The 16563-nt window shown below is 46.3% G+C and overlaps 1 long non-coding RNA gene across 1 annotated transcript in view; it reads left to right on the top strand.

Moving 5' to 3' along the window:
* The window catches only part of LOC310684880, a 46914-nt gene extending 37025 nt beyond the window's left edge, over positions 1 to 9889 (top strand). Inside the window, exon 4 of the long non-coding RNA XR_014514922.1 lies at positions 9070 to 9889. This is a non-coding gene — a long non-coding RNA (uncharacterized lncRNA). The remainder of the gene's footprint in view (positions 1 to 9069) is intronic.
* Positions 9890 to 16563: the final 6674 nt, after the last annotated feature.

Raw genomic sequence — 16563 nt, 5'->3', positions numbered from 1 at the left:
AGAAAAACAGAAAATAAAACCAGCAGTTTTATGGCACAGGTTCTTAAATAGCTATTTCACTAATTATCAGTAAAGAATAAAATTTCCTCTCCATGCGACCAGGCACAGGAGCTTTCTACAAACTGATTTATTTTCTTCTTGCAGCCACAAATAACTCAGATAGTCACAGGCCAGAAACCATTTGTGTTCTGTGAATAGATTTCCAACACTGTAGCATGTGTGTTTTCTTCACATCCCTCAGAGTTAATTAACCCTTCCCACCTTGTCCCATGCGCTACACATGAGAATTCTGATCAGACTAATTAAAACCTCCTCCCTCGATGGGAAGAAAATCTAACACTGAGGCAGTTAAGAGAGGCTAGTCATCACAAATTCCCCAGCCATGATCAACAGGAAGAAAAAGCCAGCCAGGACCAGGAAACAGAAAGGTTTTAACTAAAGTCACTGGTGACCCAATAAATCTTGATAGTACTTGGTCCACCTACACCTGGTACAGGGAACCTGTAGCCCTCCAGATGTTATTGGAATGCAGCTCCCATCATCCCAAACCATTGACTATGCTGGTTGGGGCTGATGGGAGCTGGAGTCCCGCCGCATTTGGAGAACCACAGATTCCTCATCCCTAACCTACACTGAACATGCTGGCACTTCCTTTTATTGGAAACCCTCTTCCCACAAAGTATACCAACATTATAGACTGTAGATCATAGAATTGTAGAGCTGGAAGGTACCACAAGGGTTATTAGTCCAACCCCCTGCAATGCATACCAATTGAGCATATATATGATATATTGAGCTATTAAGCTGGGCAAAGGCTTAAAGGTTATCTCTGGGCGCTTCAAGACTTTTACTGAGCATTCATCCTGATATGTTTGCAGGAGGCTGGACGATATTAAGCCAAAGCAAGTGTTTACCCATACTTACCAGTGCATTTCCATACTACTTTTCTTATTGTGAAAAGTCTGGTATTTGGGGGAAGGGGTTTTGTGGCACCAGAGTGCCAAATCAACTTTAACTGTAAAACCTCACTTTGCCAGTATGTGTTTGAATCCACCCCAAAATAGGAACAATCCGGAAGGACCCTTACTTTGCACTATCATAACAACCCCACTTGAAGCATGGCTCTGTCCAATGGAGGCTTGTCTTGTGGGGCATCACCCCAAGCAACTGCAATCTGCCCTCAGCAAGCCTGCACCCGCCTGCCTTACACATAACCAGAAGGTGGCCCTGGCTGTCAGCTTCCCCCTCCTCCTCCTCCTCCACCTCCGCCTCGTGGTTGCCCTTGTCAAACTCTGCTGGGAGGAGAATGGAGAGAAAATGAGAATTATAGTTGGCTCTGCCTCTCATTCGCTGTGACGCTGCCTGTCATCATATCTGGCTCCACCCTATCATTGAACCTCCCTGTCTTCTGCCCTACCAGTTCCATTGGTCTGTCTCCTTGAGAGCCAGTGTAGTGTAGTGGTTAAGAGCGGTAGTCTCGTAATCTGGGGAACCGGGTTCGCATCTCCGCTCCTCCATATGCAGCTGCTGGGTGACCTTGGGCCAGTCACACTTCTCTGAAGTCTCTCAGCCCCACTCACCTCACAGAGTGTTTGTTGTGGGGGAGGAAGGGAAAGGAGATTGTTAGCCGCTTTGAGACTCCTGAAGGGGAGTGAAAGGCGGGATATCAAATCCAAACTCTTCTCTTCTTCCTTCTAGTGCGAGAGGAAAAAGTGACAGGTTGTGTGAGAGAGAGGTTTTTGTTGTTGTTCCTGCCAAGCACAGCTACACAGGGGATCTAACCCATCTGACCTGTCACCCGGCCTGCACTCCATCCCCACCCCTTTCTCTGACTGGAATCTCTTAGTTCTGCTTATAATCTGATAATACCATTCTTTACGAGATCACAGCCTTTTACCATGGCAACACAATTGACCTGATTTGTAGGGAAGGTAGATGGTCCATCCTTGCCAATTGGCACCATGCCGCTATTAAAACCAGCACTTGGCTCTCTGTTTTTGAGTGACATGAAATAAGGCTAAAATAATTGACGATGCGGGGGTGGGAGCAGGTGAAATTCTATCAGTCTCTCGACGTGGGGATCATTCAGAACTAGCGTTACCAGACTCCGTTTAAAGATTGGGCCTTTCGCAGTTGCAGAGAAGGGAGAATTTGAGCCTAGGTCGCTTCTTTCCTTTTGGTGCTGAAGTGGCGATGGGAGAAACTGCCTTTGCTGAAACTCTCACTCTTAGGCAAACCTCCTGAAACCTGATGCTGCTCAGGTCTACGTGCTGAGGATTGCAGCTTCCGAAGCTGAATCGCACCCCCTGTGTTGAATTTGGCAGCTGCCATCCTGTTGTGTCTGAGATTGGCATTTGCCGGGATCCACCTCAAAAGCAGACAATCTCAGGGCCCTGCTCACATTGCCATTTCAAATTCTGAGTAGTCCAGCTTTATTAATGAGCTCACAAAATTATGAGCCTGCTATGAAGCTGTAGCCTTCCACGCTGAGCATGGAAATGAGCTGGATGCTGAGGAAGGGAAGCCCACCCCCCATGGAAATGCAGGCTACTAGCCCCTCTTAGCCAGCAGTGCAGTGGCAAAATCAGAAGTGCAGAGCCCCTTCATGATAGTCACATCCACGTAGAGTTGCCAGGTGAAGAGCATCCCAGATCCTGAGATTTCAGGACCCAAACCTGAGACCCAGGGGTGGCCCTGGAGAAGGGAGCCGAGGAGGGCAGGTCCATTCTCTCGCACTTGGAGATTCAAGCCCTCCACCTGCCACCTGTAGGGAGTCAGGTAAACCTGGAGACTTAGGGTCAGACTTGGAAGTCTGGCAACAAAGCAGCCATGTCCCTTCTAATACTAATCAACAATATTATATTTATACAGTGATAATAATTAGGGGTGCATTGGAACAAGATCCCCATGTGTTGTCTTTCAGCTAGATCTACTATTTTCTGTGCATGTACACGAGCAAATGATCTGGAGTGCTCCAATATCTTCTTTTCAGAGGGGCTTAATTTGCATTTTCCACAAAGTTCCGTTGTATGTAATAGAACTTGCACATCGTTCTCTTGAAATGGAAGCACCTTGTGTTTTCAGGGTTCCCAAATCTTAGCCTTGGAATCACAGCAACTATAAAGCTTTGCTTTCATGCTGACTGGCCAGTTCTAGGACACTGGAGACAAGGTCCCTGCAGGGACTCTGCTGCAGAAATAGTAACAGGTCTTTGACACACACACCCCATCCAAGACCAGTACGCTACTGCTCTTAGCAGACTACTAAAAAAAAGCCTTCTACCAAGGGAATTGGCAGGTGAAGGATGTAGCCATCTATCTCTGCTCTGCAAGCCTGCTTGGCTTTCCTTCCTCCGTGGCTATTTATATCTTTCTTTTTTCTTTCTTTCTTTCTTGCTTTCTTTCTTTCTTTTTACTTACTTACTTACTTACTTACTTATTTACTTCAAACCCCACCCTTCCTCCCAAAGGTGCTAAGGACAGCAAACGCAATGTTAAAATAATACATTTAAACTACATATTTTAAAAGTACCTAAAAATAACTGCCTACTCTCACAGCAATACTTTCAATGTTTGCAAGAACAGAATTTTTCAGCCATAAAATGCTTGGGTATGCAGAAATGTTTTTAAATTCCTGCTGAAATTGAAGGAAGACAGATGCATCTCACCGGGGAGGGCCTTCCACAAATGGGGAACCACCACCAATAAGGCCCTGTCACAGGTCAACGCCATCCGGGCAATGCCCAGCAGTGGCACCACTGATATAGAAACCAGGTAGACTGGTGAAGACAGATGGAGAATGCTCTCCTCTCTCCACCAGCCTGCTCACTTGTCTGCATGGAATTCCTGGTCACCTGTGGTGACCAAGCAGATTGTTAAAGGCACAGCTGCAGTAGCCCCTGGTGGAGAAACCTTACTGACATTATCATGTCAACCTATAGCAAGTCCATGTTCATACATATCAGGTGTGGGGAACTTTTGGGCATGTTGCTGGACTACAACTCCCGTAATCCCTTGCCATTGAGTATGCTTGCTGGGGCTGATGGGAGTTGTAGTGCCCAGGGTTTGTGGGAATGGTGAGGATAGTAGGAGAGGATATATTGATTTTAAAATATCCTTCCTCACTCACCCTAGTGAGCTGGTAGCAGAGTACATTCCTCCGTATAGTGCAGGAAGCTAATTGGTGGTATCTCTTGAGTTAAGCAATCCAGTCTGGCTTGTCCAGATTGGATTGCTCCTGGTAAATTCCGTTTGTTCCCTTTTAAAAAGAATAAAGACACAACAGTCTTCTCTTAAAAGTAATAAGAAGTTTACTTACATTCAGTTCACAGTATGATCATGAAGGTAGGCTTTGGCTTGTAGTTACAGAAGAGAGTGTGGGTTCATCCCATGTGGCAAATGAGCCCATGTGCTGCTGGCCAGCAGACAGCAAAATATCACCAAGGTGGAACAAGGTGAAACAGCAAAAGGAGAGTAAGGGAAGATGGCTGTGTGACTAGCCCTTATATGGGGTCTCCCAGGGTCATGCCCATCTACCTGGTCACACGCAGAGAGAGGATGCTCCAGACCAGGTGTCACAGGAAGTCCTCCTGGCTGGAGTAACATCCCCCTGTGTGTCCACTCTGGGCAAACAGGAAATGTTGTACTTGACTGCTACAGTGATGTTACATCCCACAAGGTTCCCCACCGCACCTGATATATACAGAGGTGTGGCAGACATTGCATTTTATTGGTGTGCTGAAAGCTGCATGTATATATTAGAATGCAATGGTGTAGGGCACTCCTGTGGGAATAGGCCCACTGGAGCTATTGGAAAAAGGGGGCTGGGAAGATCTGAAGGCAGCCAGTTGTGCAGTGAAAGCCATGCATTTGCTTTTTCTAATGTAAGTACCAATGAGACCTTGTGACGCGCTCTAAGATTCTTTCAGGCCAGCTCCGTGAGCTTCTCTGATATATTATATTTATCACACCCTTCCAAAAAGGAGCTCAGGGAAATCATACATGAGATTATCTCATTTATCCTCACACGACACTCCAGTTGACCTGCCTGTGGTCGCTTGGTGAGCTCTCCCCCTCCTTTTCCACCATTGGCTCTCTGCTTTTAAGTTGCTAATCTGTAAAAGTAAAGCAGAACTGAGCAATATACAAGTGAGACCTGAAAAAACATGTTGAAGCCTGGAGTGCTCTTGCTCAGGGTTCCAGACAGATAGCCATGCTATCTTCCAGTGCACTCTGATCTCCAACCTACCCCACAGTTTTCTACCACTCCCAACAGCTAGTCAGGGTTAGGGATTCGGGAGAAATTCAATTTGGTTCTCCGTTAAAACCAAAGCTATCACATTTGCACTGCCCAAAACAATATGCTAACCAGAACACAGCTATCTGTCAAAACTTGCACCTGTTGGAACTTGGTGATGTAGTTCTCCAACTGAACAATGTTATATATATATATATATATATATATATATATATATATATATACACATACATATATATATATATGTATATATATATATGGGGGAAATATTCGTTAAAATGAATATATTCATGAAAATAACACAAAAATGTATTGTATATGGGGCAATTGTTTTGCAAAAATGTGCGCATAACTCAAAACTGCATACAAGAATGTGTCTATTAAAAGAAATCCACGCTGCATGATTTTTGTGAAGCAGCTCTCCAGGGTCTCTGGTAGAGGACAACCTTCCCCATCATCTGCTCCCTGGAATGCTTTTCACTGCCAGGAATTAAGATGGAGGCCCTGCACCTGTGCTCTGCCACCTACAGACTACAGTCCTCTCCCCAATAATATTTATCACTGTGGTGCTACTATGGAAGGCTTATTTCCATGATATGCTCACAACAGGATTAGCAAACCAACCAACTATGGTACCAGGTGCAAGGAGAGATTGTGATCACCATTACAACACTTGGGGAAGAGATGCTTAACCTTTTCCTTCCTTGGGGCCAGAAAAAAACACACAACCCAATTCAGCAATTAGCATTATTTTATAAAACATTAAGATACACTTTGTATGGCTTTGTACAATGCTAATGGCCACATGAGAACAAGGTGGTTTTTATTGAAATCATTGCTGGGAGCGGGTTAAACCTCCCCGCCTTGTGCCCTGCAGTGCCAATCACACACACACCCGGCCCCCAATTTATGTTTATTAAAAAAAGAAAAATCTGCAATGTGATTGCCAATCACTTCACTAATGTTACTGACTGAGCTAGAATCTAGACACATATAAAAAACGCTGTGAAAATGGTTGTTTTCTTTACAGTTTTGAAAAATACAGTGGTACCTCAGGTTAAGTACTCAATTTGTTCCAGAGGTCCATTCTTAACCTGAAACTGTTCTTAACCTGAAGCACCACTTTAGCTAATGGGGCCTCCTGCTGCTGCCGTGCCGCCAGAGCACGATTTCTGTTCTCATCCTGAAGCAAAGTTCTTTACCCAAGGTACTATTTCTGGGTTAGTGGAGTCTGTAACCTGAAGCGTCTGTAACCTGAAGCATATGTAACCCGAGGTACCACTGTACCATATTTTTCCGTCTATAACACAACCCCATGTATAAGACAACCCCTTCTTTTGAGAGACCAAAATTAAGAAATCAGTATTTTAAAGTTGTTCAGCCTTTTTGGGAAATCATCAAAAAGCTGTTGAGCTTTTTGCCTCTCCAGCTTGCATCTGGCTTCACCTCACCTCAGCTGGTGAGAGCCGACAGTACCACGACCAAGCTCCCTCCTCGCCTCAGCAAGGCCTCGCCTCTCAAGCTAGCTCCGTGGCCCTGAGTCCGGCACTCGCTGGAGCCACCAGCTCACCCAAGACTTAGAATATAAATCAGTGTATAAGATGGGGGCATAGCTGTCAACCGTCCCTTATTTGGTGGGAAAGTCCCTTATCCCAGCGCCGTGTCCCGCTGCTGTCCCTTATTGATGATGTCCCTTAAATTTCCCAGGTTTCAAAGGAAGCAGCTCCTCTCCCTCCCTCCCTGCTGGCCAGGGAGGAGGGAGGCTCCAACTGTGTTGCTTGGCTGCATTGCTCACCCAATAAGGAGTCTAAGAATGACTGGGGGCTGGAGCTTGCATGCCTTGTGCTGAACAAGGGGACTTGTTGCCTGGGGACTCGCCTTTGCTCAGCGCTTCCCAGCGAGAGGTGACGGTGGTTTTCCTTTCTGCATCCCCTTTGCCAGGTTGCGGCACTGTGGGAACCACCGCTCGAGGCTTTGTTTGGCTGCTGGCTGGGCTTTCTGCCTTTGACTCGGAGGAGCTCAGAAGTTGAGCATACCTGCGCTCCAAAAATCCCTTATTTTGGCTGCTGATCCCTTATTTTCAAGGCTGCTGGTCCCTTATTTTCAAATCTGTAAGTTGACAGCTATGAATGGGGGGGCATTGTCTTGTACACGGAAAAATATGGCATATTGAATTTGCTCGCCATCGCCATCTAGTGTCACACTTCTATAATGCACTTTAAACACACTTAAAATGTTCTATTTGCAGCTGTATAGCTGAGTCCTGAATCAAAGCATTGTGGGTAGGGAACCTCAGGCCCTCCAGGAACCTCTCTCCAGTCCTTGGGACATTGCAGGCCACAGTCCCTCTCTCTTCATTCGCCCTGCTCTGTGTGCTAAGTGATTGCTTTGGCCTGGTTGGAATGTGCCCTTGACCTGTGAAAATGCCTCTTGTTTCCCTGGATGGGGGATCGAGAGGCGTGTGTATGCATGTGTGTGCAAACCTCTGGCTTTTGACTGGGAAGAACATAGCCGCACTGCACAAAGGCAAGAATCACTTCCATTGCTCCACCCACTTTTGATTCTGGCCCCGCCCACCAATGGTCTTCAGTTCCCAGAAGCTTGCCTACATGGGAGTGGCTGCTCACCCTGGTCTAGCCAGAGGCATCCAGCTGGCTCCTAAGGGACACAGGCTGCTGAAGCAGATAGGCCTCGTTCTGCTGCGGCACAACAATTCGTATGCGCCTACATATTGGCCACAAAGCTTGTTCTGGCTCCTCCTCAGACAGTGATGAAGAGGCTGGCATATTCTTTTACGGGGAAGGGGCTGTTTCGAGTGCTTCAAACAACTCGGCTGTTGGCATTTGGTAAGCTCTTACATTCCTAACCATGCCCTGGGGGGCTATTCCCTTTTACAAGAGATTTATTTTAAAGGACTGCAACCGCCAAGATGTGCATTATGGTCCCCTTACACATGTATTGAGCCTCGGGCTCAATAAAGAGATTTTAAATAGTCGAGAATTGATGTCTGCTTCAACTGGGCTTTTAACTGGATATGTTCCATTGAGTCCTTCTGCTCATCACTGGGTTCTTACAGTATTTGCTTGGGAAAGAGATACAGATGAAGGCTGGCTTCATTTGAACTGATTCCTCTTGGGTCTACCTCCTTTCTGTTTTTAACCTCATAATAACCCCATGAACTCTCTGCAGGACACACACCCATGGCCCTGCCAGCCCCTGCAAGTGCTTTTGCTTGGCTGGAACACATCTTTGAACTCTGATAAGGCCTCTGGCTTGTCTGGATGGAGGAGAGATAGGTGTGTGGAGTTTATCCCTCACAGAGCTACAGTTCCCAGCACACTGAACAAACTAGAGTTCCCAGAATTATTTAGGGAAATCATGTTCTTTAAATGCCTGGTGTTTGTGCAGTCACGGTTCTAGAATGGATAATCTAAGGCAGGGATGGGGAACCCTTTTTTTAATTTCAAGGACCACTTTCCATTGGGGGTAATCTGTCAGGGTTCAGATATTGGAGGTGGTTGGAGCCAGGGCCAAAAGTGGACAAGGCCCGATTGGAAAGGGAGTGAGGCACCCTGTTTCCTCTTTATACCCCACTTCCCCTCCTTGTGATATGCCTGAAATTAGGCTGAAGGCACACTGGTGCCTGACCCCTGCTTAGGGGGAGGAAAAACACACTCTCTCATGCACACTAAAACTCCTTATAGGAGAAAAGATTTGCAACAGAGCTTTGAGACTGAAAGTGACCTGAGAAAATATGACTATGAAATACAACTATATGGATGGGATTTTCCCCCTCTCTCCCTCCCTCCCCAGTGCTGCTTAAAATGCAGCAACATCCTTGGTGAGAGATGACCACTTTCTTGGCAGTGAAACTTGGCCAAGAGAAGGTGCAGCTCTGAATAACTAACTGAGCTCTCTTGATCTTGGAGGCAACAGCAGGTAAGTCGCTTTGCCCAGGTTGGGAAGAAGAGGTAGGCAATTGCCCCTGATATGAGCTGTGATAAAGGGTGGCCTTGGGCCCTGAGCACCAACTAATTGCATGGCACCCCAGATTCCCTTCCCCTTACTTTTTAAAAACTCTTCCCATCTTTCTTTGTCCAGAGATATCTCTACATAGAGCGTTTAGGATATATTTATCATAGTTCTATCCCAAACAAGGATGGGGGTGGGTATGTCATAGGAACATAGGAAGCTACTTCATACCATCAGAACATTGTTCCTTCTAGCCCAGTATTGTCTACACTGACTGGCAGCAGTTCTCCAGGGTCTCAGATGGGGAACATTCCCAGCCCTACCTGGAGATACTGGGGATTGAACTGGGGATTTTCTGCATGCTGGGCAGATGCTCAGCTATTGGCTACAGCCCTTCTCCAACTTACGGATGTCAGTTATGGTTTGTCATACTTCTCTCCACCCCCACCCCCATCTTAAGTTCAGTTCTCCATGTTTCCACATCAGTTTGCTATATATATACAGTAGTACTGCAGGTTAAGTACTTAATTCGTTCCGGAGGTCCATACTTAACCTGAAACTGTTCTTAACCTGAAGCACCACTTTAGCTAATGGGGCCTCCAGCTGCTGCCGCGCCGCCAGAGCCCGATTTTTGTTCTCATCCTAAAGCACAGTTCTTAACCTGAAGCACTATTTCTGGGTTAGCGGAGTCTGTAACCTGAAGCGTATGTAACCTGAAGCATATGTAACCTGAGGTACCACTGTATAATTTTTTTAAAAAAAAAAGTCCTCATGAAGATTCATCAGCATTCTACTGTGAATTTCTCCTAATAGACACATGTATATGTCATTTTGCCTAATAGACACATTTTTGCAAAGCAATTTCCCCTAATGTGATGCTTTCGTGTGTGTGTGTTATGTTCACTAATATATGCACATTTATGCACAGTTTATGCATTTTGTTCTTGGCTGGAACACCACACTGCAAAATTCAGAGAAGTGCACATTTTGAAGGATGGCTTTCATTCCGTTCTCAGATACTTTCAGAAAGTGTGGGTTAGGTATGTTCACCTTGAAATGTGAAGGGAATCAAATCCCTCCTCCCCCTCCAGTCCCTAAGACTCCTAACTTACTTCCCTCATGGAACTCAGTGTGGCACATACCAGGTTTGCAGGCAGCCACCCGCCCAGGTACAGACAGAGCCCAGAACTGCTTATCTCCCACAAGGGTGGTGTGTCACATGCCTTCAGATCAGGCCCTACTGGCATCTGCTAAGAAGGGGGGGTAGTTCACTCAATGGATGCAGACCCACCTGAACTATTCAACCACCCTCAGACACCCACTCAAAGAGAAGCATGCAAAGTGTGGCAGTAATTCAGCAGTGATTTGCATAAACCCTGCTGGATCAGGCTCATGGCCCACCTAGTTCAGCATCCTGCTCATACAGTGGCCAACCAGATGCCTGTGGGAATCCTGCAGGCAGCATCCAAGCACAAGAGCACTCTCCCCTCTTGTGGTTTCCAGCAAATGATATTCAGAAGCATTACTGCCTCCAGTTGTAGCCATTGATAGCCTTCTGCTCCATGGATTTGTCTAATCCTCTTTTACAGAGATCCAAGTTGGTGGCCATCACTGACTCTGGTGGAAGCAAATTCCCAAGTGTAGCTATGCATACTGCGTGAATAATTTGCTTTCTTTTATCTGTCCTGGATCTTCCAACATTCCGCTTCCTTGGATGTCCCCAAATTCTAGCGTTAGGAGAGAAAGAGAACAACTTTTTTCTATTCACTTTCTCCATACAATGCATAATTATTCCAGCTCCTGCCCTGCCACCTCTTACTCACTGTTTCTCCAAACAAAAAAGTCCCAAACCCTCATCCTACCTTCTCCCCAGACATGGTGACTCAACTCTTTATCTACATGTGAAATATATAACTGGTGTATGTTAATTGGTTTCCAGAAACACTTGATTCATCTAAGAGCATCTCTTAGCAAAGAAGGTGCCCCGCCACCTCGCTGCCCCGCCTTGGCTGCTGGAAGCAGAAACTTGAGATTCCAGCGTGCCCATGCTGGGTGGGGTATGTGCTTGCTGTTTGCACTCTGGCTATGGGAACAAGGAGACACCTGAAGTGGATTAAGAGCTCCTTGTAACTTGTGTTAGCTAGCCTGCTCTTTGTGTCTTTGTTTTCTTTACATGCCCAGTTTTACGTTCTCTTCTATTTGCTTCAAATGAAGCTCTCCCTTGTTGTCGATGACAATGGGGTTTTAACTGGGGTGATTCAAAACACTCAGCCTACAGAAGCTTCCTATCGCTGAGTAATCAGATGCTGCTTGGGGAAAGGGTGCACATGACACTCCACCCAGGGATGCTACCGTCTGAAACCACTTTCCCAAGGTGAGCGATTCTCCCCGGCTCTCCATATTTCGAATATCAGTTACCCTGCCCAATGCTCCTTGCTGGATGTTGTTGATGAGAGGGAGAGGAGAGGGATGGGCAGGCTGTGCAAAGTGCACTCCAAAAATAATCTGGGGTGGAGGTGGGAGGATTGACCTGGTTTGCACGTAATGCTAAACCAAAACATGGCTTGGTGCAAACTCATGAGTGTGCAGGATCATGGAGAGGAGATTGTATCTGCTTTGTTTCTCCTTGGGGAAGGGCTGTAGCTCTGTAGTAGAGCTTCAGCTTTGCATACAGAAGGTCCCCAGTTCAATCCCGACATCTCCATGTAGACACTACTGAGCTAGATTGACCCAAGGGTCTGATTCAGTTCCAGGTATATTCCTATGTTCTTCTAGTCCTGTTGTTGCTGCAAGCTAAGCCATGGTGAGCATGTCATCTGATCTTGGGCTCATGGTTTGTCTCACACCAGACAAGCCACAAGCTATAGCAACCAAAGGTTGTTCTTGGTTTGTCTAGAGGAGACAAGCCCAGGTTCAGACAACAAGATAAGCCAGACCATGCAGTAGGCGCAGGATCAGAAAAAAAGCAAAGTTAACGTGATCTCTTATCCAGGAGTCCGCATGTTCACTGAGCCATGGTTTGGCTTAGCATCACATGTGATTTGAAGCATTGTGCACAAAATTAATTTAGATTCCAGATTAGATTTAGTTCATGCCCTTATGGCAGCTGTGGGGAGCCGATGCCCCCCCCCCAGTGTTGTTGGACTCCACTTCCAATCAGCCCCCAGCCAGCATGGCCAAACTTTGGGGCTGATGGGAGTTGTAGTGCAGCAATTTCCGGGGGGGGGGGGGGCACAGGCTCCCTATCTCTGCCTTAGGGCAATGATATCATATAGGGCAATGATATCATATAGATATTTTGCTGACTGAGCAGGAGCAGCAAAAGCCCTCTGTCCAAGCCAGTCACACTGTATAGCACCCAAGTCCAGCCAAAATATCTGGCACCAGAGGCAGAAAATCCTGTAAGCAGTAAAAAAAAACCAATAATACAAACATTTTCTGCCCTTACATGGCTCCCCAAATCAGCTGCCTGAGGCAGATGGTGCAGGGGGGATTGTGGTCGATATGGTGCTCTCCAGATGTTGCTGGACTACAACTCCCATCATCCCTGACTGCGGCTGATGGAAGTTGTAGCCCTAAACATCCGGAGGATACCATACTGGTTACACATGCCACAGCAGGACCATGAATGCACACTCTTAGCATCATCACAGCCATACAAATAACGTATTGAACCAGAATTTGCTGTCGCTCAATGGGAGAGCATCTGCTTTGCATGCAAAAGATCCCAGATTCAAACTGCCAGCATCTCCAGGTAGGGCTGGGAAAGATTCCTTGCCTGAAACCCTGGAGAGCCATTCCTGGAGAGCCAGTGGGGGTATTCCTGAGCTTGATGGATCAAGGGTCTGACTCATAAGGTAGCTTGCTACCACTACAATCCTGTTTCAAGAAAGTTCACAGATCGGTTGACTCATAAAACCTACCCAAAGTCTTTAGTGTGCAGGCTTCACTGTCAACTCCATCTGCTGCAGAGGTTTTTGATGCGATAACCAGGAAATGTGTGCTAAGCAGGGTGAAGCCTGTGGCAGCCTCTCTTGTCACATGTCTGTTTCCGATGACCTCTCTGGGGCAAGTGCCAGGCGCAAGCTGGTCCTGAGATAACTCTCTTTAGCGGAGACGGCTGCAGTGTAGGAAAATGATACCAGTCTTAAAAATAGGAATGGCAGCATGAACAACAAACCGATGCCTGGAACTCTGTGCATTAAAATATAGCCATTGGGTGTCTGGGTGTCCTCCTTTATAGGGGCCAGTCCACTCTCTGCCCAGGTTCTGTCCTCTGTAAAGTAGGGTCCATGGCCACCCCGCCTGGAAAAGAGGACTGTCCAATGAAGAACAGTTGAAATGGGAAATAGGCAAATCTGTCATTTTTTGTTTCTCCCAGTTTCTCATTCTTCTAGTCTTAAGTACAGGTCCCCACATTTCCACATCAGTTTGCATTGTTGTTTTCATGAAAACCCCTCAGTATTTTAATGCGAACTTCTCCTAAGATGCACATATTTATATGCAATTTTCCATTTTTGCCCCTAATACAATGCACTTTCGTAAGTTACTTTCACTAAGATATGCATTTTTTAAACTGCACACTTTACCCTGGTATATGCATTTTTGTCCACATTGGCTGGATGGAAAACCACACTTCAAAATTTGGAGGAGCGCAAACTTTTGAGGGATGGCTATGTTTTGGTTTGCATGTTGTTGTTGTTTTGGGGGGGAGTGTGAATTAGCTTCGCCTTTAAATAGGAACTGAATTTCTCCCCCACCCCATACTACATAAAACTGCCTTTTGGAAACTTCAGCTGGTTGAGGGGTAAACAAACCAATGATGGCTGGCTGAAGCCTAAGCAACTGTAAGGCTGCAGTGCTCCATCCCCTTCGCTGAGCATTGCCTCCACCACACTCAATGGGACTTAACTTCTGCAAACACATGTATAGGGCTGCTGTGTAAGGGGAGTAGGTCAGCTCACTCCTGTAACTATTTTTCTCAAGATCTTTTGATCTAATCAGATTAATCCCTGCATCTGTAATGGTTTTTCTTATTTATTTATTTATTTATTTATTTATTGTTTTATTTATTGTTTTATTTACTTATTTATTGTTTTACACGGGGAGCCTGTAAGAAAGACCTTGGAGCCGTTCCATCCTCAGGACAAATGGATGTGTCCTTGCGATGTTTAGAGGCTACCCAAGGAACATCGCACACCCCTCCTTCTTCCCACCCCACTTCCCTGGTGGCCCAATAAATATGTAAAAAGCTGCAGAGACCGATTTAATCAGGAGCAGAGAGGAGGCAGAGCCGCCCTGGGATCGGCAGATGATGAGAGAGGGGAGCCGTTCCCTGCAAGAGTGAGACAAGGCCTTGGACCAATCTGCAACATTTTCAATCATTTCTCGTCTTCTTCCCCCCACCCCTCCCCATCCCCGTGCACTAAACTCATTTCATTCTGCCAGCTTTTATGGCTGTGGGGATGATCTATGGAGACACCAGCATTACTTTGGTGTGTGCCAGCCACATAAATACTCACAGCCAGGGGATAGGAAGGGGGGGGGACAACTCTGCCCTGGGGAAGAAAGAATAACAACCAAGGAGACTGAGATATATATGTGTAGGTGTGTAAGAAACCTCATGTTGCTTCTTTGCCCTGCATTGTTGCACATGCCTCCAGGACTGCCCCCACCGACAACTGCTTCATGGGGTGGCCCTGCATGCCTTTAATAGCAACTTGAGCCTCAGACTGAACCAGCCTGAGATAGATGGTTAGAGCATGTTGCTGATAATACCAAGGTTGCAGGTTCGATCCCCGTATGGGGCAGCTGCATATTCATTCTTGTATTGCGGGGGGTTGGATTAGATGATCTTCACGGTCTCTTCCAACTCTATGATTCTATGAGACATTTTGGCACTTGAGGTGAACCACAAAATGCTGCCCCCACCAGGTAAGAAGGAATGAGTGAATAGCTACATCAGTAACGAGGGGGGAATAAAAATCCTGCATGAGGATCTGCTGCTCCTGTGGATCCTGCCCCACCTTGCCTCATGAGTGGGCCAGCCCACTCATTAATCTTGTTCACATGTTATGCTGAACACAGGTACAAGCCATCTCTACACATGTACAAGTGTGTGTGTGAAAGAGTCTATTTTTGTTGATTCATAAAACTCAGCTGTTTGTGTTCACAGGAATGCAGATTGTCCACTGGTTGAATGTAAAAACTGAACACCCCTAATATCACCTGCTAATCAGGAGTGGGCAGTGTGGTGGGGTGATGGAGCTCATCTGACCTCCCAACGGCTGAGTTGCTGCTGCTTCCCAGGGAGGAGAGGGGGGAGAGACTGTGTCAGGAGAAGTTGATGCAGTGCAAACACACTGGCAGGAGAGCCAGAGAGGCTCTGTTTGTATGTTCGCACCGCACTGTCCTCCCTGCTTCCTCCCTGCTCCTCCCCAGTAAGGAGCAGTGACTTAGGTGTTGGGAAGTCAGATTAGTGCCACCACCCCGCCACACTGTCCGCTACTGTGGCTAATATATGCCTATCAGGCTTCTACAGAGACATGTTGAAAAGTTGGTAAGCATGCTAGTCAGTTGCAGCAGAAGCTTGTCAGTATTCCAATTTTTCATCCTTAAAAAAACATGGCAACATGACGAACGTTAGCTGGAGTTTGGGGGATTTGTTTATGAGTGTGGAATCCCTTTGTAGTCAGGAGCACTAAGTGTTTTAATTTAAGCCCTTTCTCTCTCTTTCCAACTACAGGCACATTCTTTAGTGCTGATTAGAAAGTCTGATTTCATTGCAGTTATTTCTTTAATAGCTTTTATGTGCCTCTGCGTCTGCCTCCGACTCGCCCCCTTGCATACAGAAACATGCACACACCCACACAGAATGTGTCTGCCTCTGTCTCGGGGGCATTCGTTTAAATTAACAGCTCTGATTCTCCTGGGATTTTCAAACAATATTCCAAAAAGCCCTGTGATCCCTCAGAAATGTCCTAGGAGTATTGCAACGAGAAGATCAGCCATGGTAGAGAAGGATCTCGGAGAAAGCGGTGCCCAGCATTACTGATTTCCTCAACAGCCTGTTGCAGAAGAGATGGAGGCAATGGCCCAATCTGCATTATATATTTAAATCAGTATTATACTGCTTTAAATAGTTATGGCTTCCCCCAAAAGCACCCTGGAAACAATAGTTTGTTTAAGGCGCCGACAGTGGATCTTTTCATGGCAGGATGAGAAATAATATTTATTTCTTACACTTTATGCTATCCTTCCTCCAACAAACTCTGTTTGGTTTCTGGCACAATTTAAGCTGTCAGCATGATTACTTTTAAAGTCCTACTGCTGTTC

Source organism: Podarcis tiliguerta, assembly GCF_965153285.1.
Source record: "Podarcis tiliguerta genome assembly, chromosome: 8".
NCBI classification, from domain to species: domain Eukaryota; kingdom Metazoa; phylum Chordata; class Lepidosauria; order Squamata; family Lacertidae; genus Podarcis; species Podarcis tiliguerta.
Note: the sequence above shows the minus strand (reverse complement) of the source record. Positions and strands in the feature narration are given on the sequence as shown.